This window comes from Mesocricetus auratus, unplaced genomic scaffold (genome assembly GCF_017639785.1).
Source record: "Mesocricetus auratus isolate SY011 unplaced genomic scaffold, BCM_Maur_2.0 Super-Scaffold_4256, whole genome shotgun sequence".
NCBI lineage: Eukaryota > Metazoa > Chordata > Mammalia > Rodentia > Cricetidae > Mesocricetus > Mesocricetus auratus.
The window spans coordinates 70286943-70313810 of NW_024429182.1; the positions used below are offsets into that span (position 1 = coordinate 70286943).

The 26868-nt window shown below is 42.2% G+C and overlaps 1 non-coding gene across 1 annotated transcript; it reads right to left on the minus strand.

The window, feature by feature from the left end:
- Positions 1-14714: 14714 nt before the first annotated feature.
- Positions 14715-14820, minus strand: LOC121135562. The gene has a single exon (XR_005872663.1). It is a non-coding gene; the product is annotated as a U6 spliceosomal RNA (small nuclear RNA).
- Between the last annotated feature and the right edge of the window lie 12048 nt (positions 14821-26868).

The window sequence follows — 26868 nt, forward strand, 5'->3', positions numbered from 1 at the left end:
GAGGGATCGTCAAAATCTGTCAAGTCATTTGGTGCAGGGCCTAGTCCCTCCCCTGTGTATCTAGGCTAAGAGAGTATCCCTCCATGGGGAATGGGCTCCCAAAGTCTATTTGTGCACTAGGGATACATCCTGGTTCCACTGCCAGAGGCCCCATAGACTGCCCAGTGCTCCTAGCTGACACCCATATTCAGGGGGCCTGGTTTGGTCCTATGTTGGTTCCTCAGCTGTCAGACTGGGGTCCATGAGTTCCCACTTGCTCATTTTTGAATAAACTAAAATGTAAATAATTTTAACAAAATCTAGATGTGACTCTTGGAGAAGAGATCTTGATAAATCCTTGGCAAGACTAACAAGTTAGGAAATGGAAAAATAAAAAATACTAATTTCAGAAAGGATAATATATCCTGCAGATATTAAAATAAGGGAATAAATTTGGCAAATTAGATGGAATAAATTCCTCAAATAATACAAATTTTCAAAGTTGATTCCAGAAATAAGATATCAATGTGGCATTAAAAAAATGTGTCTTCGGTAAAAAATGTTTTAAGAAAGGAAATTCCTAAGCCAGGCATGATGGCATGTGCAGAGGTAGAGTTCAAACCCAGCCTGGTCTATAGAGTGGGCTCCAGTACAGCCAGGGCTACATAGAGAAACCCTCTCTTGAAAAACCAAAAAGGGGAAAAAAAGGTGGGGCGGGAGGGAGGGGAGGGGAAGGAAGGGGAGGGGAGGGGAAGGAAGAGGAAGGGAGGACTCCTTTGTACAGTGAGTGATGTGCATGAACATTCCTGGGCGTCCTTTCTGAGTATGCTGGCACAAGTTCTAACTACCCTAAAACCAAGCAGTTTATCAACCGGCCAAATCAATCAAAGCAATTCCAAAGGATCTGAGCTTGCTCACTCCCCCAGGAAGGAAGGAGATGGCTTGCCCATTGTTAGCTCAGAAGGATCCGAGCTAGCTGTCCTGGGCTTCTCAAGCACAGGGCAACCCACCACACACACAGCCACCACCTGATTCCATCTCCTCACCCTGCAGCATCTAAGGCAGGGGAGGTTCCTGCTGTCTGCTGTGCTGGGGAGTTCTAAACTGCTTTGGGTGACACATCAGGTCTCATCATCTACTTCCAATACGATACCTATTTTGCGGGATTTTCTCTTTGCCATTCTGGTGTGGGCCAACTTTAAGAAAGAAAATATGAGCCGGGCGTTGGTGGTGCACGCCTTTAATCCCAGCACTCGGAAGGCAGAGGCAGGCGGATCTCTGTGAGTTCGAGGCCAGCCTGGTCTACAAAGTGAGTTCCAGGACAGTCTCCAAAGCTACAGAGAAACCCTGTCTCGAAAAACCAAAAAAAAAAAAAAAAAAAAAGAAAGAAAGAAAGAAAATATGTCAATATTAAACAAAACCATCAGAAATAGTAGTAGACAGTGTGCTTTCAGCTCAGAAGCCCAACTCAGCTCTTTCAAAGGAAAAACAAGACCTGAAAATCAGTGTCCTTCATGGACTTAGAGCTTTAAAACCCTCAATGAGATATTTTAAAAGCTCATTAATAAATGAAGAGAACAGTACTTCAGGATGAGGTGAGATTTATCTCAGTAATTCAATATTAACTCAACACTTGAGAATCAGAGAAATTAACCAGAAGGCATTATTTACACATATGAAATATTCAAAGAACAAACCTAATAAAAAAGGAAAATCAGTCTATGTGATTCACCACATTTATGCAATAAAGGCAAAAATCATTATTACTGTACAGGCAGAAGAGAAAATTGAACGAAACACACCAACTATTTCTTATTTAAAAAACTGTCAGCAGACTAAAGACAACTTCCTCAGTTTAATAAAGTTGTCTCTAGCTAACGTCACACTTAACCATGTGGTGTTACAGATTTCACAGGTTTTAATGCTATACTGAAAATTCTAGCCAAGCAATAGGACATGAAAGATAAATGGCAAAAGAACTGGAATAAAAAGTTCCTACAGTATTTATTTAAATATGAGAGGGTTTGCAGAGATGTTCAGTGGTTAGTGCCACTTTTCCAGAGGTCCTGAGTTGGTTCCCAGCACCACATTAGGAAGGTCACAACTGCATGTAACCCCAGCCTCAGGTTTCTGTGGGCACCTGCACACATGGGGATCTACCCACATGCAGGCATATAATTAAGATATAACATAAAATTAAATAACATTAGAATAACTAACTGTATGACTATTATTAGATTATAATAACTATTATAAGTAACTAATGATGTCCTAGAATATAATATTGACATATAAGAAGAATGTGTGTGTGTGTGTGTGTGTGTGTGTGTGTGTGTGTGTGTGTGTGACCAAAAGCAACATAAAATGCTCTCTGGCATCAAAGTACATTGGAGTTTAGGAATGAATTTATTCAAAGACATATACAACCTGAACACTGAAACTTTCAAAACATTACTGAGGAAAATTAAAACAGGTGTAAAGAAATGTATACATAAAGCAGACCCATAGACTCTAAGAGCTCGGTGTCACTGAGCTGCCAATACTTTCAAACAGATCCAGAATCAGCATAATTCCTCTTAAAATCTCAGCATGGGTTTTTGTGCAAATTAACAAATGGCTTCCAAACTGTGTATGAAGATGCAGTTATTTTACCACAGTGCCTTTCTAAATTGCAAACTAAGTGTGCATAATTATTTGGGTGTAATTTGAATCACATTAAGAATTTAAATTTTGCAGCAGTGTGAATCCTTGATAAGGTAATGTCTTTATGATACATACATATATCAAGGTAGATGGAGGAAAAAACAATTAGGAAGTGCCAAGTTGGGAGAGTTGTGTCATATAGCTTCAGAACTTACTCTAAAGCTTCAGACTTGGCAGTGTTCATCTCAGATGTACACAGAGAACAGTGGACATTAATGCAATGCCCAGAAACCAATCTACACAGACACAACTGATTTCTAATAAAGGCACCAAGGCAGCTCGATGCTAAAATAAAGTCTTTACAACCAACGTCACTAGAAAAACTTGCTGTCTATGGTGGGGCCCTAAACAGGACACCTTTATCAATTCCCCACCAGGCAAAGGCTCAGACGACAGAGAAAGAAGAGGCAGAAAGGACTAAGAGCCAGAGGATGGGAAGGCATGCTGTGAAAAGCTACCTTCTGGACATGACACAGCTATCACACTCATGAGCTCACAGAGGCTGTGACTTCTTACACAAGATCACAACAGACAAAAGTCTAGCACAGATGGGACAGGTGACCCCTCGCCCCATACTGGGAGCTGCTGGCAGTGCATAGTTGCTGGGGAAGGGAGAGATATCTTCACAGAGCCTGTACCGACAGGGAGGATTACCGCGTTCCAGTGGATGCCCCTACATCCATGCACATGTGGGCGGCACTAACTAGGCATAGTTATCAAAAAAGACAAAGGGAAGACATTAAATTGAGAGGAACACATGTTAGAGGAGATAGGGGAGGAACTGGAATACATGTGATCATACTTCATTGTATACATGTATGAATTCTCAAGAATAAAGGAAAAATCTATGAGAACATAAGGAAATTAATTGTTCAGTACTAGACAAAAATAAATAGGATGAAGAGAAAATTTAAATGCAAAAAAATGAAGAAAATGAAAATTTTGACAAAGTTCTGATGACTATGTTACTTTTAAGACATGAGAAATATGTAGTAAGCATAGTAAATGTATGAAATGTTTTAAAACCATTTCTTGTCAACAGTAAAGCTTTTGAAAACACTTTTTTTTATACACGCATACATAGTGGAGTCAAAGTTCTCCTCGGACTAGCATCAGGCATCAGTCTTTTCTTTCTCCCACCATGAAACTCCTACAGAAATCCCAACTAACTTTTGGGGGCAACGTATTTCAATTGTCAAGAGGGGCAGCAATATTTCTTTAGGATTATCTTAACTTCTGTCAGGATGGTAACATACTCACATGGCTTATGTATATTGACTGCAGCCAAGTTGTATAATTTCTATCTTTGGATTAGAAACTTTCCTTCTGTCTGTTGTCTTGGCATTTTTCATAACGTTTTTATTAATTCTTTGAAAATTTTATACAATGTATTTTGATCATATTCACCCCCCTTCACCACTCCCTCGCAATGTTATGTCTTCTTTTGTTTGTCTTTTGTCTTGTTTATTTTTTAGATTTATTTCTGTGTATAGGTGCTTTGCCTGCATGTATGTATGTGTGCCTGGTGTCTGCTGAGGACAGAAGAGGAACTGGAGTTACAAAAGGTAGTAAATTGCCATGTAGGTGCTGGGGGTGCAGGCTCGTGAGCCACTGGCCCCCCTGTGCTGTTGTATTGACTGCTTTTGCTTCGATGTTGGACAGGTCTTGTGAAGGCAACCGTATCTTCTGTGAGTTCCTGAAGGCACTGCTCTTGTCATTTCCAGTTCCAACTGCTTTGCTCTGGGCCTCCCTGGTCACGGGCTCTTATAATCTTTCTACCCCCTCTTGTATGATGATCCTTGAACCTCCAGGAAGATAGTATATGTATCCTTTTACCGTATATATTTATTATATTATATTTACAATGTGAGACATACATATTTGCAACATTTAATTTATTCTTTCAAAACACAAAATCATTTTTATCCATGTTTGTTTTTAAAGTAACTGTGTCCAATTAATATAAGTGGGTGTAAAAATTCAAATTTGGACACCACCTGCACAGCCATCAGTCTCGGAAAATGCACAATTGTTTACATTCCTTCAAGACCATAAATGTGTCAGCTTGTCAGTGATTCACCATGCTGCAAATTTGAATTCCTAACATCATTCAAATTACACTCAAATGATTATGCACATTTCACTCACACTTTGGAAAAGGCAATTTGGTAAACACTGTAGTTGCTGCAAAGTTGACAGTACATCACAGAGCCTTAAACTTATCATTTGAAGTCCGGGTGCCCGTTCAGCAGTACTAACTATGTTTTAACAATAAAATAATAATGCTTGCCACCATAGGACTGCCAAACAGACATGGTTCCAAGTGCATTTTACACGTTTTAAATAATAATCATTATCCATGTTGCTCACTGCTTCTTACTCTGCAATTCTCTTTGACTACCTGTCCCAGAGCAAAGAAAACCCTGTTTGAAGGACACTAACTAGTAGCAGGAATAGAGAGTAGAGATAAAGGCAACAAACTCATCTTTGCTTGCCTTTACTTTCTCAACTCAAAATTCTATGCCTGCTGGGGGTGGGGCGATGGGGGTAAGAGGGGATTGCTCACACATACAGTATCTTTCTCAGTCACTCACCACCTTATTTTTCTGAGGCCAGATCTACCACTGACCTTAACCTACAGCTCATTGTTTGCATCTAGATCGGTGGGACACCAAGCCCCAGGAATGCCTCTCTGCTTCCTAGTTCTAGAATTACAAGCATGTACTAGTGTGTCTGATTTTCACATGGCTGCTAAGAATCAAATTCAGAGTCTCATATCTACACAGCAAGCTCTTCACCAACTAAACCAGCTCCTATTACCCCTCCCCTAAAAGTAGGCCTACTGTTGATAATAAGAAATGCATCACTCCTGCTGTAGACCAGGACACTCTGTTGACAGTGAGGATATAGGGCCTGGGACCAAAAGCACAATGCAATGCTAGGAAGGAGCCCCACATTTGAAGTTGGTCAATGTCTCTGCACATGAGTTTTGCATCTCTAAGCCTCAGCCTTCTCAGTTGCAAACCGAGGCTGATGTAATTGGCAGGGTTGTGCTGGGAGAGTGGAGTGGAATATGTACTAACTGTAAGTTTCATGTGTCTGGAGTAAGACCCTCTAGAAATGTAAATGTTCTCCCTCCAACTCATCCTCAAAGGTCTTAAAATAAGGGGCAAGAAGAGATTGAGACAATTTGCAAATCATTTGAGATTTAAACATTCCAGGTAAGCCCCTTTCTCTCTCTGAAATACATTCATGGATATGAATAATTTAATGTTTTCCAAATAAACCATTACAGGTAATTAGAAAAAATTGAGGTGACAATTTTATCACTCCTAAAAGAGAAAATTCTTTTTAAGCTAATCAAGAAAGATAAAACTGAAGAAAATGTTAATATCATTAACCCTGTTTTAAAAAATAAGTATTTCTACATACAAAAACAAAAATCTTCAAAGATATAACATAAAAAGCAATCTCGTAAAAATATGTATACTCTATATGACAAAGAGCTAAGAGCATTAGTTATAAGAAGTTCATCAAAACCAATAACAAAAAGGCAAAAATACTCATTAGTGGAAAAACCAGAGCGGAATGCAGGAAAGCTAGCACACTTAGCAATCAACAGATGTTTGAAGTCCTTCTACACACCAAACCCTCCTGATCCAAGGAAGAAGAGACATGCAATAAATAAAATGGGGGGATCTCAGCATGTGCAAAGAGGTAAAGAATTCCAGTAAAGAATGAGGATAAATGCAATAACAATCTAAACCAAGGAAATGCAAATTAGCATAGTGAGTTCCCAAGCCTCTCGATAAAGATTGAAAACTGGGCAGAATCAGGTAAGTGGGAGGCGTTAGAGGTTTTGCAGGCTGTGCATTCATCTCTCAGACACCACCCTCTGAAGAGATTGTCTTCAGAAAGTGTGGAAAGATGCCTGGAGAAGGCTATGTTGCAGCCTTAGTTCTTAATTCAGGAAATTGAAAACAGGGGCCATGGAGATGGCTCAGTCAGAAAAGCATTTTCCTTGCAAGCATGAGGACCTGAGTTCAATCCCCAGAAACCATGTTAAAAGGAAAGCCACCCTTGATGGAGGGAACTTGTAATTCCAGCATTGGGGAGACAGGAATAGTAGATCCCTGGAGCTCGCTGGTGAATAGCCTAGCCTGTGCTGAGGAACAGCATCCAAGGTTATCTTCTATCCATATTCATACACAAATGCATGTGCATCCACACATGTGTGCCCCTCCCCACAAAATTAGAAATAATCCAAATACCCACAGATAAAATACTGGTTTAATAAATATGAAAAATCTAAACAAGGAAATATAACATGCATTAAAGGACACCAATGCTAACAGAATATGTTCATAAGACATTGTTAAGTTTTAAAAAGCACATTTCTAAGCTGCATATATCATACAGCATTATGATTATGTCAAGTAGGTGACATTAAGCACAAAACAGAAGAACAGGATCTTGGATGACCACACACCCAAATATCACACAAATATGAGAGTTGGGGGGTGGGGCACCCCAGCTGGTTTGTTTGCTATCATGGGGGTGTACTCCAAGCACTTGCTCTACCATTAGCTGTATGATGCAGCCCAGGTTTTATCTCTTTAGTGTACACTTCAATAGTTCCTAAATTATTTATAAGAGAATTTTTCATTTTGTAATCAGAAAAAAACCTACAACTATTTGCCAAGGATTTTTGTTTTGTTTTGTTTTTTAGGGTTTTTTATTTTTGTTTTGTTTTATGTATTTTTATAAACACTTCTGAGTCCCTTCATATTTCTTACAAGGAAACTAGACCAACAGGAGAAACACAATGATGTCCCACAGCACACATGTTCCTGGAAGAAAGAAGTTTGGAGAAAAGAATACTCCATTTAATTGGAAGTACGAATACCCAGATGCCCCATGTCTCTTCTCAGGCAGACAAGACATGTCTTTGCCTCAGCCAATTCACAGAAATGTCAGACTCAGTGACCAAGGAAACCAGGCTTTGGGAAACCTGGGAGAGTCAGTAAGCCAAGCAAAATTTTCAAGTAAAGGAAAAAGATTCTCAAGTGACATGGCCAGGCATGTAAAGGGAATATATGATGCCTGTGGAAATAGCCTTCCAATACTTGCCACAGTGGACATCCAGGCCTAAGTAATTGAAGTTAGAACCACTCTTTAACCAGAGCCCTTAAATTTTAATATATGAAATGCAATTTTAAATCTCATTTCTACAAACCTGTTATAACTGAATCCCACAGCTCACATTGCCCAATGGAGCGTCTGGGTTCCTGCTCTCTTTGAGTAGGTAGCAAAAAAAATTCATTATTTTTATTTCAAATTCGTTTACCTTTCTGTCACCCACCATTATAGTTATTCTGTACCAGGACCTCAAGGTTATCTGTGTTCCTTCTGAGTCCCTTCATATTTCAATTTTTCATCAAAATAAAACTCTTTTATCTCCAAAATATGCACATCACATTCAAGATTAATTTTTAAATACCCTTTTAAAAAATAGCCCTCCTGACCCACCTCATTAACAGTGTAAAATCTACTCATCAAATGCATGTCATTATTCAGCAAATATCATCTTTTCCAAAAAGCATTCAACAAGTTTAATTCTAAGGTGATTTTTTAAAGTACTGATTTGCCTGGTAAAGTAGCTGGTAGGCTGTTTAGAGGGCCACTGATCAGATGACAATAAATTAAATTTAACGAATGGAATGGCTGGGGAGGTGGCTCTGTCAGTAAAATGCCCTTCACCATGGACACCTTCCCCTCAATATGTTTTCACTTTCCTAAGCCACACAAGCCTTCTTTCCACTCTTTACAATATAAGCTTTCATTTGCTATGACCTAAAGAAAGAACTTTCTAGAAAGAACTCCTAGGAATAGCAGTAAATTGGTGATGAATGTGAGCTCTTGGAGACATAAAATAATCACTTTGAACCCTAATCCAGGAACTGCCACCACATCCTGGCTGACTGCCTTGTAAATTTTGACTAACCGTCTTGTGATAGGAAGGAGCCATCATGGTGTCTCCATCAGAGGACAGGATCGTGACAGTGAATGAGGATAACTGATCCAGCAACAGCTTGGAGGCAATGGCTTCATGAATGGCAGCTATTACATTTATTACTGCAAGCCTTATACTTACTCACAATGTCATGAGGCCTCTGCTGCAGCTGACAGATGGTGATGAATAATGCTGGAGAACAATCAAAGACAATATGCTCTCTGATGCTGTCACTCCTGTCCCATAAGGGAAGGAGGCTATACTGCATTAATCCTTCAGCCAGACCACTTCCACGGTGCAGCAAACGACCATGCCCAAATGATGATGACACCTCTGAACATCCACCTGGCAGATCCACCAAAGCTTTCTTTCATATGAATCCAGTAACAACCAACTTGATCCATTCCAATGAAAGAATTGAGTCTGTAAAATACATAAAGTACATAAACAAAAGATGCTAAGGAATCCTATCAAATGTTATGGTAAAGGTGGATTGCAGTGCAGAGAGAATTAGAATTCAAACTTCCCCCTTGTGCTTTAGACATGGCTCAGTTGGCAAAGGTGCTTGCTGCCAAACTTGATGACCATAGTTTGATCCCAGAGACACACATGGTGAAAGAAGAGAACTGACTCCCATAAGTTGTCCTCCGCCCCCAACACCATGTGCACACATCCTTACCTACATACATACACAAACACATGCACTCACACAATATAAATATACACACAAATAAATTTAAGTTTTGAAAAGTTCCCTTCTTTCAGGTACCCCACAAGAGCTATGTACACAGCTAGATGCCCTGGCAAGGTGGTGATCAAAGATGACTCAGAGTGCTAAGCTTCCTAGGTCTAACTGCTCATCAATAGGGTACTCATTTTGCTATTGTTGTTGTTGGGTGGTGTGTGTGTGTGTGTGTGTGTGTTTGTGTGTGTGCATGTGTGCAGGTACCCACTGAGGCAGAAAAGGGACTCAGATCCCATAGAGCTGAAGCTACAGGCTCTTGTGAGTTGCCCCATATGGGTGCTGGGACCTGAACTCCAGTCTCTGTAGAAGCAGCACATGTTCATGCTAACCCCTGGGCTGTAACTCCAGCACCACTTTTTAGGGCACTCTTAAAAAACCAAAGAGATTTTTGTTTAAAGAAAAGAATACAGTCTGTCTATTGGGAGAGAAATAAAGGACAGCAAGACCTCTGCTGGGATTTGTCACACCCCATCATTGTGGCTGGGTGTCTGAGGTCAACTTGTAAAATCTCATCAGCATGCTTTACAAGCAGCCTGACTATGTTCACAGAAACTTCACCAAAGAATTATACCATCAAAAATCATCTCAGGATGTCATTTCAATGAATTCTCATATTTTGATCACAGTGTCTCCTGTACCTTCTGGCCACAGGACTTGCAAGTAGATTTGCATAGGGCTGTGGATCATGAACAAAGCCTACAGATGAGTCTTGTATATTAGGGGACCAAGGAGTGTGTAAAATTGCAGGGGCAACACGCTTAACTTATCCCTGGTACTTGGCCAAAGAGGAGGTCACTGAACAAATATCAGTGAAAAGTGGTTCTAGATAGAAAATTACAAATAATGGTCTGGTGCTGATGTGTTTTTGCCAAAGACCCAGAAACACTGAGCAAAACAGCAAGTTTTTGTCTGCCATGTCCAAGGGGCTCAATTTGCCACGCTAACCGATTGACGCTTAGAGCCATGTTTTATTGTCTTCTGCCTGCCCATTAATAGTAACAGGAGGACAATAATTCAAAATAATTACAGAAGAGAAAGGTAGTAATTAGCAGTACAAATTAGCTATTAAATGATTCAGAAATTTCAAAGTGAGAAGATGACCTTTTCACTTCTTATCTGGCAGTGACAAATTGGGTTCTGGCTTGAGAGGAAAAAAAAAAAACAAAGCATTCCAACACATGATGGATTCCCTTCCCCTCCCTGTGTGGAGCTGGGTCAAGCTCATTAGAAACAAGCAGAAAGTGTACATTTCAGGATGTCCATCAGTGGCTTCTAACCTGGAAAAGTCACCTTCCTATCTACACTTTTGGTGACTTCTCTTGTCATGGTTAGGAAGGAAAAACAGGGAGAGCCCATGGCAGAGTGTCTTATTTAATTAGCCCATGGTATCCTAATGAATATTTAATGGGTCGTTTCCTTTTGTAATGTAAGTTTTTTTGGCTAGAAGTTGGAAAGAATCTCACTGGGTAGAAGAGCTCTTGCCGCCCAGGTGTGAGGACCTGAGTAAGAATCCTCAGCCCCATGCAGAGTCACATGCTGCACGCCTGTAATCCCAGCCAGCATCTCCTTGGGTGGATATGAGGTGGAGACTGGCTCCCAGCCAGCCAGCCTACAGAGCAAAAGCAACAGAGAGCCTGTCTCAAACTAGGTGGAAAGGGAAGACCAATACCCAAGATTGCTCTCTCTCTCTCTCTCTCTCTCTCTCTCTCTCTCTCTCTCTCTCTGTCTCCACACACACGCACACACACGCACACGTGCACACACACGTACACACACACACAGGACGAACTATACCAATGTTCCAGGTATTCCCAATCTTCACATCAAATGCAGCAGCAAAGTTCTGCTCTGGGCTCACTTCCCTCTGAAAACCTTCCTGGGTTATTCTTGCAATTTCACCTGCTCAGTGAGAACACCCTGTTATCAACTCTGTACATGTCTAACCTGGAACCATTTAAAAATGAAAACAAAAACTTCCTCTTAGGAAAAACTCCAGAGTTGCAAGATTTTACAGCTTGTCATGCAACTCTTTGCACAATTTAAGGACATTTCTTTGCAAGTCAAAGCTTTAAAAGCAGTCTTCTCATGTGAAGCTTCTGGATCTTGTCATGAGAACATTTAGTGTCATACTGTTGACACAGAGAAAAAAGCGATTATTTCTACCTCAGGTCAGCATGTGGACACACCACTAATTGCTATATCACCAGTTTGGTTCCTGTGTGAGAAGAGAACAAATTGTATTGAAGGTAAAGGATCCTAGATGTAATTTAAGTCATGCCCCTTCACTCATCATGAAAGGGAAAGGCTCAGAGTAGAAATGGCTTGTCTGTGATCACACCAGGGTGCAGGGTAGGTCTCCATGGTAGGTCAGCTCCTGGCTCAGAATCCAGTGCACTCTGCATCTCTCCCAAGAGCCACTGTCCCTGCCCTCAAGCCACAGTCACATCAACACCTGTCATCTGCAGGGTGCATATATGCAAATTCTCTTTCTTCCTAAATCCGTACATAGGCTACTCTCATGGTGATTCACGGGTGGAGAGTAGCAAAAGCTTTGAGCCACCCCCTGCATTTCCCAAGCTGAGGTTGAACAAGGCAATGTCCTGCTTCAGCCCTCCTACAGTAAACAAGTGTCCTTCTCAGGGCTACTTAATGCCACGGTTTTTTTGCATGCTGTACTTTGGGGTGAGATTTCACTGTCAAAATGGCGAAGTGCTGAGCTGCTGTCTGGGAATCCTAAGGGAAAAATGCATGTGTCAGCTAAGCTTTGCATGGGTATATGTTATGGTGTTGTAAGCTGAGAGCTCACAATATCGTTGTGTGAGCCTTCCTGAGGAGATGTGAACAAATGCCTGCTCACCCCAGGTAGGGCACCAACAACAGACCATGTATGATTCCATCCCAGACTTGTTTAGTGAACCAATGGCTCCGTTGGGTTATTTACAGAAGTATGGGTCAAGGATTACTGTGGGTGATTCAAAGGCAGCGTCATCACCAAAAAGTCCATCCCAGCCTGGGTTAGAGCTCACGACAGTTGAATCCCTGGAAGTCCCTGTCCAGCTTACAGGCAGCTCCACTGAGCAGTCTCCACTCCCAGCCATTATTCACTGCTCTTATGAGCTTGGGGAGGGGCCTTGTGAATCCTGTAAGTTTCATGAGCCTCTTGAGCTTGGTAAATTCACTTACATCTTATGAGCCTCCTCCTTTGCTCCAGAAGGGAATGTTTCAATATGGAGGAAATATGTACAAAAGAAAAAAATAGTAAAGAGTGTATCTTATACAGAAACATACACTTTTTTAAGCTATGTGTTAATGGACTGCTGGCTACGTGCTTTGGGAACCTAGTCTGTATTTCCCTAGGGACAAAGGTTTGGCACTTTCTTAGTGTTCATGGAGACTTCATAGAACATAACAACTATGAGTAATGAACATATCTATATATTTGAAAAGGGCATTGACACAGACTACAAAACAGAAACACTAAAAAATACAGAAAGGGGCGGGGCAGTAGCTTAACAGTTAAAAAGCATGTGCTGTTCTTCCAGAGGACCAAGGTTTGGTCACCAGCACCCACACTGGATGGCTCACAACTTCCTGTAACTCCAGCTCTAGGAGATTCAATACCCTGCCCTATACACACACACACACACACACACACACACACACACACACACACACACACATTAAAAAATAAATAAATCTTTAAAATAATAAGAAATATGAATGATGACATCCAGGTTACAGAAAGGTATATCTGAGGGGTGAGACAGAGGGACAAGATCTCATGAGTACTTGTCCTCATCAGAGGATCTTGGTTCCCACATGTTTGGGCCTTCAGTATGAGTGCCATGATCACACGATGGGACAGAGTTGATGATTTCCAGAAAAAAAGAGAGGTGAGTCTAGATAGCTCCTAAAAGTAGATCCATAGCAACGGGCATAGCAGCCCTCTGCCGCCAGTCCTCCCCACGATGAAGCTCTCTGCCTCCAGTCCTCCCCACGATGAAGCTCTCTGCCTCCAGTCCTCCCCACAATGCTGCTCTCTGCCTCCAGTCCTCCCCACAGTGCTGCTCTCTGCCTCCAGTCCTCCCCACAATGCTGCTCTCTGCCTCCAGTCCTCCCCACAGTGCTGCTCTCTGCCTCCAGTCCTCCCCACAATGCTGCTCTCTGCCTCCAGTCCTCCTCCCAATGAAGCTCTCTCTCCTTAGACTCAGGATCTTCCTTTTGCTGAGGCTCCCATAAGTCTGCAATAAGTCTTTGATTCTTGCAAGAAAAACAAACAGAGAAGGTTGCTTTCTGGAAAATCATGGTGAAAAGAAAAAGGTGCAATTATTACACACACACACACACACACACACACACACACACACACACCAGGTCACCAGGATGTATCAGCAAATAAGGTGACTTGTCACCAAACCTGATTACCTAAGTTTGATATTCTATAGAGAAGAAGAGAGCTGACTCCTGCAAGTTATCCTCTGATCTCCTTGCACAAACACACACACACACACACACACACACACACAAATAAATGAAGCTTTTGTTTCCTACATGATGCTTGGATTCTTTAGGAAGGTAAAAGGCATGCAGTTAGTAAATAAGCACTCCCCCATTTTTCAGACAACTAATTGGCAAGCTCTATGTGGATCAATCTGTAGCGTGGCTTCATATTTAGCAAACATGTGACACCACTGAACAACTGAAAATCACATCAAACACTTCAATCCCCAGAGCCATGTAAAAAAACAAATAAATAAGCCAGACATGGTGGCACACTCAAAATCCTGGTGCTCAGACACCAGAGACAGGCAGATCCCTTGGGCTCACTAGCCAGTCAGCATAGTTTATTTATCCAACTCTAGACTGATGAAAGACCCTGTCTCAAGCAACAGGCTGACCTCTGACCTCTACACAAGTATACATGTATAAGAACACACACACACACACACACGCACACACCTGACATTTCATCTGGTTCCCTTTGATCCCTTGCCAGGTTTTTCTTTTGCCTCTGCCTACAAGCTCTCTCCTGCAAGAGGTTTGCTCTGACATTCTTGTCTTCCCGTCTCTTCCTCATGCCTCTATCACAGTTGAAAATGGCCCGGAAACGCATTTCCTTCTTGTTCACTTTCTGCCTGGTTTCTCTATTAAGCAACAACCTCCAGGCAACACGCCTGCCTTTTTCCCTAATGAATTCCCAACACACAGCATGGTGCCTGACATTTTTAAAGGCCTCAATAACTTGCTGTTAAATAATAAATACATGAGATCATCAATTAATACAAACAGTTGTCATTAAAACTGTGTTCGCTCTTGCATAGGGGCCATGCTAATCTCTGTATTGTTCCAATTTTAGTGTATGTGCTGCCAAAGTGAGCACAGGACAGCTAGGACACAATACAGAGAAACTGTGTTCACTCTTGACAGGAGCTCTGAAGTATTGATCAGATCCAGTGAATGAGGTACTCATATCAGGCAGACGGTGCCTACCAATCCTGTCACTTCACCATCTACACCTGGAGTCTGTCATCTCTGGTGCTGGTTCCAACATGACCATGTCAATATGACATCTTCCCTACAGGACTTTGTGAAGTTCTGCAGCCAGAGCGCTGGGCAGACTTCTCCAGCATGGAGTGTGAGTTCAGCACTGTCAACTGCTGTATAGTTGACCTTGACTCTCTGTCTCCCATTGGCTTAACCCTGACATTACTAAATCAAGAAATCCCAATAGCAAGACCTAAAACAGAAGAATTTCTCAGGAAAGCATCTCAAATGCATGCCAGAAGCTCTGTGTTTCTACGTTAAGTCTCTGTCATTTCATTTCTGTCCCCTACCTGAAGGGCATCTGTCCACAGATTTGACACACAGCACAGCTAAGACAGTCAGGTAAATTGAGTTTACAGAGGGCATTAATCAGTGTCTGAAATCACCAACACCACACACACACACACACACACACACACACACACACCTCACACATATATACCATATGCCACACATACCACACACACTACACATACACACACACACAAAGACATACACAAACAACAGCACACATACACTTCTGTTGTTGAGCTTAGAGAAGCAGATTGAGGAAAAACAAAAGCAAATTTTTAATTTTTTAGAAGTTGCTAGGGAACAATTTGGTTTCAAATCATGCATTTTGGGACTCAGAGAACTTTTCAGGCTCTGGGCTCTTTTAACAGTTCTTTCATCTTTAAATCATGTTAACCATCACCCCAGGCTTTGAGCATTGATTTTCACTTGTAATTTAGCAAATAATAAACAAGGTGGTGAAATGATAGCCAGTGTGTGGCCGTGGCTCCAGTTTCATGGCTGGCACTGCACACCCATCACACCTTAATTTTCTAATTAATCTCCACATGCAATTAGCATCAACCAATCAGAAATGGCTACTTAAGATCCAATCTGCATGCCTGAAGGAACAAACTTTTTATGTTACCCAGAGGCACATGTGAGATCTTTTGAAATCCTCCCCTCATCACTGACTGCCACTGGGGCATGACTTCCCACAGAGACCTAGGAAATACCTTGACTGCCCAAGACATCCTTTCACCACTCGGAGCATTTAAGGACACCCAGGATATACCTAGCCACAGGGAAAGTAGAGATTCCTTGAAGTTTTGGTCCTTGCAGTCTGAGGTACAGGGTAAGGATTTACTTATACCTAGCATACAGTCTCACAGTTGTTATTATCCATGTGTGCAGCTGGACCACAAAACACCCTGAGTATAGAGAAGTGACCAGATAGTGTGCAGTCCCTGTCCTCTGAGCATGCAGCTGTGACAACTATGCATAGCCCCCCAAGAGCACAGGACACCTTCGCCTTCACACTGATGCAGGCATCAGGTACTAATGTAGGAAGTCTCTTTGCACAAAATTCTTTGGTCTCCTGGGTACATGCAAATTAACTAGGAAAGAAAATTGTGTCCCAACAAGTCTTTATGCAGTCCCAAAGTGGAAATTCCCTCCTCACTTCACAGTAAAAGATGGCATGACCCCAGGAATATATCCATTCTATGAATGTGTTTGAGTTGCTTATTTGTTTGTTGGTTTGCTGGCTAGCTGCCTGGCACAGATTTCCCATGAAAATAAGAAAATCAAAAAGATTTTGGCCACCTGGGTCTCCCACCTAGCAAATATTGGCCAGAATGAGCTCCTCTAACTAGACCGTGTATCTTCCATTTGACCTCAGTACCTGCTCTTCTCTGTCGGCATATACCAACCAGTCTCTCGTTGCTGTCTGCTCATCTGGCTATGCACAGGTGTGAAACTTCATCTGAGGTTTTAAATGTGTCACATTTAAATGTGCATAGTCCCATTTATGCCACTTCAGCCTGCTGAAGAGAGGGCTCAGTCCCCTCTTCTCCAGGGGATAGGGATTCAATTTCCATCACTCACTTACAACCATCTATAACTCTACCTGTAGGAGATCCAATGCCTTCTTTTGGCCATTGAGGGCACCAGGCATGCATGTGATATACAGACATACATGTAGGTAAAACATTAATATGCTTTTTGTTTTTTGAAGCTCAGATCAAACACTTCTTAATCAACTTTGGCACTTAGAAAACCTCAGCAGAGCATTCCCTGTCGGTGTCCTGCTTCTACAGATCTCAGCTGCCATTGCGTGCCAGTGCTATCGACATCGTGGCTCTCTAGTTCTCCTCGGTTAAACCTGAGCTTCTCTCTCAGACACAAACAGGCTCCACATCATGCTGGCTCACAGAACAGAATGACTTTGTGAAGTCTATTACTTTGGAAGATGGGTAAGAAAAGGAGGGAGGAAAGCTATGGGTCATTGTGTTGCAGACACAGCAAATTAGATACTCAGCCAGTCGCAGATGAGAACGGAGAGGGGAAGCCAGCATTGGGAGAAAGGAAGTCACAGTAGGATCTGGGCCACATACCACTTACATAAATCCAAATCCAAGTGCACACCAGACAAGGATGCAGACAAAATAAAGGACATAGGGAAATCCCCTCGGCATTTCCCAATTTGTGAGAGAAAGGAAGAAAACATGATGAAGCATGTCCCTGTGACAGGGACACTGCTGAGGGTAACTCAAAACTGCTCCTGGGACTAGGGAAAGAATGAAAGGGGAAAAAAAAAAACAGTAAAACCTAACTTAAACCTCAGGAAGCTCTACCCACTACTGCTCCGCCCACTGCTGCTCAAGGCACTGCTGAGCTCAGGAAGTTCTGCCCCCTGCGGCTCTGCCCCCTGCGGCTCTGCCCAATGCTGCAAAACTCTGAAGGAAAGGAAGAGAGAAGAGAGAAGGAACCGATGGCTCCCTTTGCAATCCTTTTATTGGCAGATGAAAATCATAAGAGAATAAATGTCAAGACAGACTAGGACATGACCTCCTGAAAGTGCCCAGATATGTTATCTAAAGGTCACAAAACTGAATCACTAATCTGTTTTACTCCCAGACCCCAAAAGCTGGGTGTAGGCAGTCATGATTGCCCTTCCCTCTCTGTGTCCCACGTGTAGTCTACATGGCTGACCGGCCATCGGTTTTGGTCATGTGTGTCACTGCTAACAGCGCGGCTTGATAGCCCCACCCTAAGTTACTGCTTTTTTTCACCTAAATCCTGACTCTGTCCCTAAGTAATAATGTGTATAAAGTCATAACTTTGGTGAGCTCCAGATTGTCTCCTGGAGAACATGTGTCTCTCTTCAGTCAAAGCAAAATTGAGAAACATTGTCACAGATAACACCCTAAAAACACACATGGTATGTGTGTGTGGGGGGGGGGGTACTAGCAATTGTTTTGCTGAGCAGGGAAAGAAGTTAAGGAAACTTCCAGAAGGCTAGGAAACAAATACTCCCCTTGGTCTACATGGAAGCACAGAGTCAAATAGATTTAGAATACAAAAAAAAACATTGACAGCAACACACTACACAATTAAAACTCAGAATGACAGACAGAAAGGGGAGTGGCCGTCTCCTAAGTCACTGAGTCTAGAGGAGATAAACTATTACACAATAAACTTTGAAACAGTACCCTGTGGAGAGGCAAGCACAAATAACTTATGAAATGGAAAAATAAGGACAAATATAAGGGAGCTCCAAAACAGACATGGTGTCCAGAGATGTCTGAAGTGCTGGAGTCGATAGTTATTTACTGGGCAGTGACTGACTGATGATACCCAGCTGGCCATAAATGCTGGACACACATGCTAGTGTTTATAACAGGAACACATTTTGTCAGATCGATTACTGCACTGACATGAGGCAGGATGGGAAATGTGTCCTTACACTGAGTGGTTGGAGAATGCACTCTCCATGGCCAAGAGAGGATGCATTAGCTTTTATTACTGATGTAACAAATTTCCACAAACTGAATGATTGAAAGCATCACTAGTCTATCATCGCTGGGATGGTCCTGTGTATCAGAAATCCAGGACAGTCTTCCAGGACTGAAGTCAAACTGCTGGTGAAATGAATTCCTGTCTCGAAGATACAAGATGAGAATTTGTTTCTTTCCTTTATGTAGTTTGTAGAGGCAACTTGTGTTCCCTGGGTCATGGTCCACAGCAAAAATAGTCTTCTTATGCCACCATCTCTCTGGGGTTTTTCCTACTTCTCCCTTATTGTGACTACATTCAGTCCATTACACGATCAAGGGGAATCTAATTAGTGATCTTCATTCTGATTGCAGTATTTATCTAACAAAGTCACAGATCCCAGGAATTAGTACCTAGCACTGGGGGGAAGGAAGAGCATTATTGTGCCCTAATCAAATGTGGTTATCACTGGGTGGGTGAAATATAGATTTTTTTCCTAATCTATGTTCTATTATGATTAGTTTTAATTTTCAACCTGACTAGATTGGGAGATACCTAAGAGATTAGTAGAGCACACTTCTGTTTATGCCCATGATGATGTTTCCAGAGAAGATTGGCATATGGAGAAGCAACTGAAGGTGGTGTGGGCAGCACCATCCAGTGGGCTGGGAGCCTACCAGGAGAAAACATGCTCAGACAAAGTCATCTGTGTGCCAGAAGCTCCTCCCGCTCTTTGTGAGCCAATTTTTGAGTTCATTGCTGCCATTAAGGCTCCTTTAGCTTTTCAACAAAGACCCAGCAACAGCACTCTAGGGAGCTTCCAAGTTTCCAAGCTTCCTGCCTTGCCTGGGATGAGAAGCATTGGTCCTCCTTGCTCTAAAGCTTCCAAATTCTTGAAGTAAGCAACTACCAGGGTAGAGTGAAAAAACTACTGTTGAACTGCCCAGACTGCTATTATGTAGGCCAATGCAAAGAATGACTAATTATTGAGACAGGGTCTCATGTAGTCTAGACTGCTCTCAAATGCTACATAGTTGATGATGGCTTTAAGCTTCATATTTTACAGGCACGTGACACTATTCTCAGTTTATTGAATGCTGGAGATCCAACCAAGGACTTAGTACATGCTAGGCAAGTTGCATCCTAGCCCTCAAATTTCCTATATAATTATGTACATATTCAATTGGTTATGTTCCTCTAGATAAACCTCACTAATATATTACTGGTATGTTTAGCATGCTTCACTTGCACAAATGTGTGCAAGTACATTTAAATATATCCTCTCAGTTTGTTGAAGCATGCCTGTGAAATGACATGTAGTGTAAAGGAGAGTCAAGACATTGTTCAAGTGGCACAAATGAAAATAAACCAAAGGTCAGTCTCTCTCTCTCTCTCCCTCTCTCTCTCCTCTCTCTCTCTCTCTCTCTCTCTCTCTCTCTCTCTCTCTCTCTCTCTCTCACACACACACACACACACACACAATCAAAAATAAATTCTTTTTAAAAAAGAGTGATGGAGACTCAGGGCAGAGGTGAGCTCTGGGTCCCCATCTTAGACCCGCATTCCTACTGCTCACCCTCTCTCAAATCTCCTGGCCTTGGGACTGCAGCCAGATCGACTCACCCCTGGACTTCCAAGCTACAAGGAGCCTGCAGAGAGAGCTGGTCTACTCCTGCCCTCACTCAGGGCAGAGGGCAGAGGGCAGAGAGCAGAGGCAGAGAGTAACGGATTTGCTTGCACCCACCAAAAGGGAACCCTTGTCGCCTATCCACCAGGAGAGGAAGAGGCTCTTTCTACACCCACTGGAAGAAGGGATGGGAAAGAGACAATATAAGAACACACTCAGCAACAGAAAAAAAATATGACACCACCAGAGTCTAGAGATTCTACACCAGCAAGACCTGAACACCCGAATGCAGATGAAGCAGAAGGAGGTGATCTTAAAAACACATTCATGAAAATGATAGAGGCCCTCAAAGAGGATATGAGAAAATCCCTTAAAGAAATGGAAGAAAAAACAAACCAAAAAACCAACAAATGCAAGAAAGGGAGGAAAACACAAAGCAAAAATTACAAGAAACAATTCAGATAGTACAAGGGTTGAAAGTTGACATGGAAACAATAAAAAACACAGTCTGAATGAATGCTGGAAATAGAAAAACTGGGGAAATGGTCAGGTACTACAGATGCAAGCATAACCCACAGAATACAAGAGATAGAAAAGAGAACCTCAGGTGTTGAAGACACATTAGGAGAAATAGATTCATCAACCAAAGAAAATCTTAAGTCCAACAAATCCTTAATACAAAATATCCAGGAATTATGGGACACTGTGAAAAGACCAAACCTAAGAATAGGTATAGACGAAGGTGAAGAAACCCATCTCAAAGGGACAGAAAACATATTCAACAAAATCATAGAAGAAAACTTTCCCAACCTAAAGAAAGACATGCCAATGAAGGTACAAGAGGCTTACAGAACACAAAATAGAATGGACCACAAAAGGAAATTCCCTTGCTACATAATAGTAAAAACCTGAACATACAGAATAAATAAAGAATATTTAAGAGTAGCAAAGGAAAAAGGCCAAGTAACATACAAAGGCAAACCTATCAGATTGACACCTGAATTCTCCATGGAAACTCTGAAAGCCAGAAGGTCCTGGATAGATATTCTACCAACACTAAGAGACTACGGATGCCAGCCCAGACTACTATACCCAGCAAAGCTTTCAATCAATATAGATGGAGAAAGCAAGATATCCCATGACAAAACCAGATTTGAACAATAAATATTGACTAACCCAGCCCTACAGAAAGTTCTGGAAGGAAAACTCCAATCCAAGGAAGTTAACTACAACCAGAAAACCACAGGCAATAGATAATCCCACTTTACCAACAGCCAAAGATAAAAGGGGTGGAAATCCACATACATTTCCAACAACAACAACCATTCCAAAACAAACAAGAATGAGCTATCAATGGTCATTAATATCTCTCCATATTAATGGTCTTAACTTGTCCATAAAAAGGCACAGGCTAACAGAATGAATTCGAAGACAGAACCCATCCTTCTGCTGCATACAAGAAATATATCTTAGCTTCAAAGACAGATGTTACCTAAGAGTTAAGGGTTGGGAAAATTTTTTCCAATTAAATGGACCGAAGAAACAAGCAAGGGTAATATCTAACAAAATAGACTTTAAACTGAAATCAATCAAAAGAGATGAAAGAGGTTATTTCTGTAGGAAAAAGGGTCCAGCCAAAGAAACACACCCTGAGCAGAGACAAAGAAACACACTTTAGCCCTGCAACCAGAACTAAAGAAATGTACCCTGACCCTGAAACCAGTGCCAAAGAAACATACTTTGTTCCTGGAATCAGATCCAGTGAAAGAAATACTCCCTGGCCCTAAAACTAGAGCCAGAAGGCTATAAAGGACCAGAGAAAGAAACACACTTTGGCCCTGAAACCAGAGTCAAATCTGACCCTAACCCTGTGCAGAAAACTAACCAATCCCTGAGCAGGAGATTAAAATCTGTCCAATCTTCACCCTGGAAGCCCTATATAAACCCTGTGTCTGTTCAACTTGTGGCTGCTTATGCTACCAGGCTGTCCTCTGCCACTCTCCTGGATTCTTCCCTCCCAATAAACCCCTTGCATGAGCTTTGGGTGAAGACCTTGTTTTGCGCTGGAGCAGAGACGACCCTGGGCAGAGCAGAGCGAGCAGGGCTGTAAGACTTTTGCCAGGTTTTGAAACTGTCCCCTGGCAGAGCTGAGTTGTTACACTAGGCTCTCTATTCTCCTGGGAGCAAAGCTAAACTGTAGCAACTTCTCCTGGTAAACTTCCTCCTGCCCGAGCAAAACTGCTACACTGGGCAAACATCCCCAGCAAGAAGGCCCTCTCCTACCAGAGCAGAGCCTATGCACTGGGAAGCCTTTCCCTCTGAGGCAGGGCTGTAAGCTGCTATGCTTACTACGGCCTGTATTTTTCCTTGGCTCCTGAGCTCCAGGATACCTTTCATTCTGGGTTTGAGGGGAGATCTGGCACTAGTGAGATTTCCAGAGATCTACAAGGATGAAACCAACTGGCAAACAAAGCAATAGTGGAGAGATAACTTTAAATGCCCCTCCCTGATAATGATTTTGATGGCTATCTTATATACCATCCTTGAGCCTCCATCCAGTGACAGACTGAAGCAGAGGCAGACACCCACAGCTAAACACTGAACTGAACTCCTGGAACCCAGTGACAGAGAGGGAGGAGTGATGAGCAAAGGGGCCAAGCCTGGGCTGGTGAAACACAAAGAAACAGCTGACCTGAACAAGATCTTGAACCCCAGACTGATGGCTGAGAGGCCAGCATGGGACTGATCCAGACCCCCTGAATATGGGCATCAGTGAGGAGACCTAGGCAATCTGTGGGGCTTTGGGTAGTAGATCAGTATTTAACCCTGGCACATAAATGGACTTTGGGTGCCCATCCCACAATGAGGGATGCTCTCTCAATCTGGACACTTGGGGGAGGGCCTGGGCCTTACCGGAATGAAATGACAGACTCTAGAGATTCCCCCATGGAGGGCCTTACCCTCCCTGGGGAATGGAGTGGGGATTGGGTGGGAGACTGGGGGGGCTATTGGGGGGAGGGGAGGGAGAGTGAGCTGGGACTGACATGGGAAGCAAGCTTGTTTCTAATTCAAATATATAATAAAAAGTGTTTAAAAAAAGAAAATAAAACAAAGCCAAGAGTCTCCATGTGGCTCCCACTACATACAGTTCTAATCTTTCCCCCAGGACCATCATTTTCCATCCAGCTAACAAGGGGTAAGCTGCTAGCCTGGACATGACAAAATGACTGGATTTCTATGGTAAATAGCTCAGTCAAATGAGGCTCTGTTGTTCAGCTAAGGTAAAAGCTATTGGCCAGGCCTCTCATACACAGTTTCTGCAAGGGGCCTTGTGCAGTTGGCATTTTCTTTGGGCAGTCAACCAGCTTCCAAATAAGGACAAGGAGACTTATTATCATTTATGAATTCTTGACCTTAGCTTAAGCTTGTCCCACTAGTTCATTTAACTTCATTTAACCTGCTTCTATTCAACTACATTTTGTTTCTAGGCTTTTTACCTTTCTTTCATTCTGTACTTGCTACTCTCCTACTTTCTCCATGTCTGGCTGGCCAGCCTCTGGTGTCTCCCTGGTGTATTCTTTTCTTTCTTCTTCTTTTCAAGCCTATATAACCCCTCCTACTTACTCTCCCAGCCTGGAATCCTCACCTATATATCCTCCCTTGCTATTGGCCAATAGGCTTTTTATTAGACCAATCAGTCTTTTTATTAGACCAATCAGGCAAAGTAAAATAGCCACACATCTTTGCATATCTAAACAGATGCAACACATCTTTACATAGTTAAGCAAACATTCTGCAACAGTTTTATTCTTGACCACTGAGTCATCAAGGACCGAATGGAATGTCTCCTACAATGGAAGAGTTTCTCTGCTGAGGACCCCACAAGACAGCAAGGTAGAGCCCACTGCTAAGTTCTTACAGCTGCAGAGAACAACAGGTAAGACAGATCAGAGGGAGTCTAGAATAATCTGATTCTGATTCTTTGAAAAGTGGGAGGATAAGGGAGAGGTGAGAAAAACCAAAGAGAAATAAAAAGAAAAGCCATGAAGCTACTCCAGGGTTTGGAGCCTGGGGTTACTGAAGCTGCCACTCTAGTTAAGAGGTCATGTTCCTGATGGCATGGACAGATGCTCCCTGCCAAGGAAGCCAATGTCAAGTGCCCATAGGACAGGCTACTGAGGCAGCCCTACCCTTCAGGGGATGATAACAAGAAAAATAACAAGAATCAACTTTCCTGGTTGCCAGTTACTGCCACTTCTGTCTGTATGCTCTTTTATCTCAGCATCAAGATGCCTTGAGATGTCCTCTGAAGGGCTGGTATAATACCCATGCCTGCAGTATCTCCAAGTGGTTTGCACACTTGTCCTGTGGAGGAGATAGGGCAAGTGTTTCCAGATATATGCTCTGTAGCTTTCTTTACCTTTCTATGAAGGACAGAATCTGCAGAACAACCCAATAGTTTCAACTCCATGTATGTGATTTTGGTTGTCACTGGTATGTTCTTTGGGAATGGGCAGAATACAGTATTGTATGAATAGGACCATTTGAGTGAAAATTTAGAGCTAGGTCAGGGAAATGGTAAAGTCATGGAAAGAATTGGTTTGAATATTTTACCATTTCAAAAATTCCCATTGGCACCATGACTTGGTCACTGTTCTGTTCCTGTGAAGAGACACCATGACCAAGGCAACTTGTAAAATAAAGTGTTTAACTGGGGGCTTGCATTCAGTTTTAGAGGTTTAGTCCTTTATCATCATGGTGGGGAATATGGCTGCAGACAAGCAGACATGGTGCTGAAGAAGTAACTGAGAGCTACATTTTATTTGCAGGCTGGCAGGCAGACAGTGAAAGGGACGCTGGGCCTGGCGTAGGCTTTTTGAAACCTCAAAGCCCACTCCCCAGTGACATGCTTCCTCCAATAAGGCCATACCGACCCCAACAAGACCACACCCCTAATCTTGTAATCCTTTCAGTGTCACTCTCTGGTGACTAAACATTCAAATATATGAATCTATGGGAGCCATTCTTATTCAAGTCAACACATACCACAAGTAAGGCCCTGTGTGGACAGCTTCACACAGGTGTTCCTCCCTGAGCTCCCTGAGCTGTCCTCAGAGGATGAAGCCCATGCCTGAGTTACCAGGCTGCCATGTTGGAGATGAAGATGGAGGAAGAGGCTTTCACTGGAAAATGGATGCAGGCTCTCCAGAGATGCTCGTTCTTGAAACTAAAGAAAGAATTATGACGTTATATGTAAGGTTAATTTGTACATCCAGGCCACAGGCTAGAGTACCGTGGGAGGTGCTGAGTGGGACATAGGAGACTACAGAGGAACAGAGGAGACAGAGGAACAGAGGATCAGAGGAGACAGAAGAACAGAGCCTGTGCTCTTGGAGTGGAACCTTCCCCTCTGGTTTGGTTTTATTTGTTTGTTTCTGAACTTTGAACCCTGAAACCAGTCACTAGTGAAATAAATTTTAAGGGTTGAATGACTTCAGACTCCAGTAGATTGACTTTCATATTGGGGTAGTAGCTCACTTGAAAACACAAAACAAAATAAAAACATCTTAGCTGACCCCAAAATTCCCAGTGTGAACCATGGGATTCAAACTCAGGTCTTCACTCTTGCACAGCAAACACTTTACTTTCTATGTCATCTCCCTGGGACCCATCAACTACTAATATCATCCAGACCCCCATCTAGAGCTATATCATAAACTTTTAGGGGCCATGTATTAAGTGTCTATGAAAATATTGTTTAAATGTAAACTTGTACTACACTGCTAGCTTTTGTCTTAGGCTATATAGATTTTCTTTTAAAATAGCTAGACCCAATTACAAGATATATTTGAAAGAAATGTCTATTTGAACCCAACAATGACTATAGATCAATAAAAGAAAAAAATTAAATCTAGACCAAGTACTGATCTTTCAATAAAGACGTTTTCAAAGAACAAGCTATAAAGTCCTAAAGGGAAGACACTAGTCTGACATGATCGATTTGCAAATGACTCTGTGTTACCTTGAATTTGACAAGAACAGAAGTTTTACCCCAAGTGCAAGACTTTGTGTTTGTATTCTCCTGGGTCCTTTTAGAAGCCATCCTTCCTTTACACTAGAAATAAGAACATATGTTCAAAATAATCCCCTTGTGAATGACTGATCGGAAACAGCTAGCCAGCACACTGGCACAACAGCGGCTTCAAACATGGGGCCTGAAGACGACAACTTCAAGGGAAAAATAAATTTCAGAGGAAATTCTGCAAAAGGAGAGATTTTTTGAATTTTGGTTCTACATTGAGCAAATGAATCACGTGCCTTGAAAATGAACCAGCTCATCTCTAACTCACATAAAGTCCCATTGTGACCTGAGGGGGCAAGAGGAAGAAACAAGAACTTGGTCTTTCTTTATGAGCCCAGCAGTCAATGTGGCATGGCGCCTCACCAGTTCACCAGTCAAATCAGATTACAAACAATATTAACAGGTTG